This window comes from Penaeus vannamei, chromosome 6 (assembly GCF_042767895.1).
Source record: "Penaeus vannamei isolate JL-2024 chromosome 6, ASM4276789v1, whole genome shotgun sequence".
Classification (NCBI taxonomy): Eukaryota; Metazoa; Arthropoda; class Malacostraca; order Decapoda; family Penaeidae; genus Penaeus; species Penaeus vannamei.
The window spans coordinates 19,798,566-19,803,378 of NC_091554.1; the positions used below are offsets into that span (position 1 = coordinate 19,798,566).

At 32.2% G+C, this 4,813-nt stretch overlaps 2 protein-coding genes across 4 annotated transcripts in view; both read left to right on the top strand.

Annotated features, from left to right (window-relative positions):
- The window catches only part of LOC113824052 (DNA-(apurinic or apyrimidinic site) endonuclease 2), a 574,593-nt gene that overhangs the window by 21,363 nt on the left and 548,417 nt on the right, over nt 1-4,813 (top strand). The window lies entirely within an intron of this gene.
- The window catches only part of LOC113820151 (oxysterol-binding protein-related protein 6), a gene marked incomplete in the record, with an annotated part of 52,044 nt that overhangs the window by 485 nt on the left and 46,746 nt on the right, over nt 1-4,813 (top strand).

Consider the following 4,813-nt stretch of genomic DNA (forward strand, 5'->3'; position numbering starts at 1 on the left):
ATGAACATAGAATATAGTGAAGAAAGATCAAAGTAATATATTTTGAGATCATTATGCTTGTGTATGTGGGTGTGTATCCTTGTATGTATGTATGTATGTAGTTTATTATATAGTGAATCTAATGGTAGATCAGCTAAAGGGTTAAAAGTATAAGTAAATTCTTACTTTAAACACACAGGCCTAGCCAGGATTCACACCAGTGAACAAAATCTGTTTGTTGTTGGCTTGCTCCCAATGGTAGTTGATTGGTAGTACATCCCCATAATTTGTCACCCAGTTATTCATTATTTCACTCTTTTGTCACTAACATTTTTTGGACACAGTGTTAGTCATGTTTCAATCTTTCATTATAGGGATTTCAAAAGTTTATACACATTTCCATAAATACAGAATAAAAAAATAATAAAAGTAGTTACAACAGTTTATATTGGGTGCTCATATTGACTGTCTAGCTTCATTTTTCAGTGATGTTATAAAAAAAAAGAAAAAAGATTGAAACATACTAGAAATGTCTTTGCTGTTTTGACATTTAGCAAGTTCTTGGCAGAGTTTTGTAAGAAAATGTGTAAAAATAACATTCTAAGGGTAATTCTATTAATAACCTTCCATGGGTAATTTAGTGATGCCTTTCACATCCCTAAAAGATATACCATATATCAGGGAGACGAGCACAAATGTAGATGCATTGCTCTTGGAAGTTATTTAACCATAAGAATTCTGAAATACAGTATCACTTAGCATTCAGTGACATTGTAGAGTAGCTGGTAAATTCATCCTAGTATATATATACACACTCAGGACTCAAGAATTATTAAAGCAAAAGAAGCAAGAAGGAAGCAGATTACCCTTCATACATATTTAAACAATGTCACATTGAACATTGAATACATGACAATCCTTAACCAGTCACCTCGATCACACTTGATTCCTCAGTAAGATGAAATGGCTAACATAAAAGACTGATCCTCTCTTACCTACCAGATCATGATACTAGTTTGTTTTGCCATATGCCAGCAGCCACCCCCCAAACTTATGTGACATGTGTAATAATAGCACAATATTCCAGAACATCTAACATTTTGCATTTCTCTTTTCTAATAATTTTTATTTCATAGATATGTATGTATTACTCTTTTTAGTATTATAATAAGAATATACTTACAGACTATATGCGTGCAGTCCTCATTACACCCTTTTATATTATATTCTTATGGGATATTTTGTATCACTATTCAGCATATCAGCATGTTTTATTACATCTTATTTTTCTGGTCTCCTCATTAATGATGAAGGATGGGGTCCCTCTTAGTAAATTTGATGTCACGTGACCAATCACCATTGCCCCACTCAAGTGATGCTATATGTCATATCAACTTTCCATCATATGTTCTGGCATCCACCAGACTGTGGTAGATGGTGCGACTATTTATTGTACATACCCTAGTTTAACAAAGATGCATTAACCACAGATGTCTATAATTTAAGGAGACTGCCCCTAAATGGGGGGGGGGGGGGAATAATGGGGTTGGGGTCATATTGGTAAATATTTAAAAAAAAAAAATCAAATTTTCTTGATTTTTGGGTATTTGATGTATTTTGATATTCAGCATCTTTAGATACCAAATATATTGGGGTTCCCATATGGGGGGCTGATGGCCCCTGCAAAAAAAAAATATTTTTATATTTTTTAATTATTATTATTATTTTTTTTTTCTTCTTCTTCTTCTTCTTCTTCTACTTATACTTATACTTATACTTATACTTATACTTATACTACTTCTTCTTCTTCTTCGTCTTCGTCTTTGTCTTTGTCTTTGTCTTTGTCTTTGTCTTCTTCTTCTTCTTCTTCTTCTTCTTCTTCTTCTTCTACACGTGTCTGCACCGTTGATTCCTTGTCCCTTAGGATTATGAATTATATCATGAAAAAAAAATGTGAATGAACATCAATGGATTCCTGAGACAACTACATATCCTTTTTTTTTTTCTTTCTTTCTTTCTTTCTTTCTTAGTTTCCTCAGAAAAAAAAGTAAAAATCAATCATGTTGACCTTTTTTTTTTTCTTTTTTTTTTTTCTTTTTTTTTTTTCAATTTACAAAAATTTGTATAAAAAGAGTAAGCAAATTTTCAAAGGCTGATATGATGATGTCTACACATTTTCAAAGGTATCCAAAGATATATACAAAATTTTAATCACATAAAAACTGGGGTAAGGAATCGTCCGTAGCTCGAAAAAAAAAAAAAAATGAAAATCAAGCAAACAGAAAGTTAGATATTTGAAGTTATTTCTCTTTCAAACACACTTTGTTAGGTAAAGATATGATCATTAGTCTCCGAGGTATACAAACAAACAAACAAATGACTCCCATGAAAAGGGGCAAATCCAGACCCAAGGCAACATGACCATTATATAAAATCGGTTGTTTCCTGTATTATGCCTATTTTATTAATCTTGTATATACATTCGATTATGTCATACAACTTTCCTCTGGTTTTACTCAGTCTAGGGATATCCAGAGGAGTATGAACCACTGGTATTTCCATGCTTAAATAACTTATCTTACATCATTTTTAAGAAATGACTTATTTCAGCAAAGATAATTAAACACTAGAAAAATGTTAACAATTATAGATTTAATGTCATACCGTTAAATATAACGTAGAAGTCCTTATAAATCCTGCTTATATAATAATATGAAACACAAGTATAAATAAAATTAATAAAACTGTAATGAATATTACGACAACGTTGTTAGTCTTTGCCAGAACACGTGATCATGTTTAAATCACATTTCAATGAATAAATGTCAAAACAACGTCCACACATGTAGTATGAAAATATCACTGAGAATTTCAACTATTCTGCTGGAGTACTGGTTATGCACGACAAGTGAAACTAGGGTAAATTCAAGCAATGTAAAATAAGATGCAAATCTTACGTCAAACCCAGGCCGCCATGATCCACTGACAACCTGCAAACATTCAAATCAAAACCAACTAGACTTTGTTTACGCCAATGTGGCAATTACAAATGCCTTTCAAATTAAGTAATTTTACTTTACCCCAAATAATTATGAAACCATTCTCATTTACACAAATAAGTTCCAATAGACTATATAAGCATTTACGAATACAAAAGAATGAAAACGTATTCAACGTGACCAAAGAAAACGGTTAATTCACCTTAGACTTAACTATATCACATTCTTTATGAATTTCCTTATCATTTTACATAATAACTACATGACAATTACATGTGTATACACATGTATATTGTTGTAAAGGTAATGTACGTGCACATGTATATGCACATATACCTATTTAATTTTTTATTTTATTTGTTTATTTTATTTTTATTGCAGTCTATGTTTCTGCATCTTCTAACCATGTGATTCCGCCTCGAAACAAGCGATAAACATTTAGTCACGAGAGGAGTACTTGTTATGGAGAGACTGAATTGTTTTGTGTTCGTTAGAAATTACCATTCAGAAAACGTTGATATATCAAAAATATTTTGAAATAGAAATCGCTTATATTCGTTTATCATGGACAAATATCTGATACCTATATAACAATAGGTATCAGATATTTGTAGGGCGATTTTAGGAATTTACATGAATAAATTATATCATACACTTTCTTTACATTTATTTTTTTCGTAAAATGGATTTATAATGACATAATGATGTTTAATCGCTTATACAGTTTCAGATGAAAGGGCATCTGTATAATTATTGCAATCAGAAAAGTCTAAAGCAGTGGCAATGCTTGAAACTCTGTCGCGTGGGTCCCTCCGAGAGAGCTGTTGATAAGGGGGAGTGCCCAGCCAGTGTAAATATATATTCGTTGCGAGTTTATTTTTAGAGATGCAGACCCTAAACATACCTGTATGATGAATATGTCAAAATCAAATCATCTACTTTATTTTATGGAAAAGAAATTTGAAAAGTCGCTTAAGGATTTTTTATTTTTCTTAGTTTTTCATATCATAAATCTTTCACTTTCGGAAAAAAAAATTATAATTAGACACTTTTACCTTCCTGTGATCCGTTTTAATAGGTAATGTCATTATGCAATGCATCATTTTCACTCCTGTGAAGCGAGAGTGTGGAAAGGTGAAAATTGCTGACACTGGCAATGAGACTCTGGGTTCTGACCTTGAGCGCTGCCCAAAGTTTTTGTTGTGAGGGTTCATGTTCGAGTGGGTAATTCTACCCCCCCCCCCCATGCATGAAAATATTTGGCTTGAAAGGAGGATGACATGAACATGGCATTCTGGGAAAATTTGAAGATAGAATAAGAACTTTGCCTGAAGGCTGGGTGATGGGAATGACTTAACAAAGCATTTAGAGGGTGATCAGACACAGTGGGCAATTAAGGAATGGTTAACAATAAAGCCACCCATGATAACTATAGTACATATACAAATAATACTAACACTATAAACCTTAAAGATGGCAATAAAAATATTGATATCTACCTCAGTTTTGTCTATGATATCATCATGTGTTATGGTATCAGTAATATTAAGATGATATCAGTAATAATGATAACATTCACAATATAAATATTAGTATTGATGACCAAAAATTCAAAGGGAGATGTTATTAGAATCCTGAGTTGGAGCTTACCCTACAAGTAAGTTATGTACACGCCTCAATTTCTGGAACACCAGAAGTGTTGTTACAGATGTCAGAGACAAGGCACCTAAGCCACTGTGCAGTATGATTAAGCAGCTGATGTCTGTGATGACCACTTTTAATTCAATATTTTCTACTAGTGTTGCCATTTCAGACACTGGGTATAAAATATATGT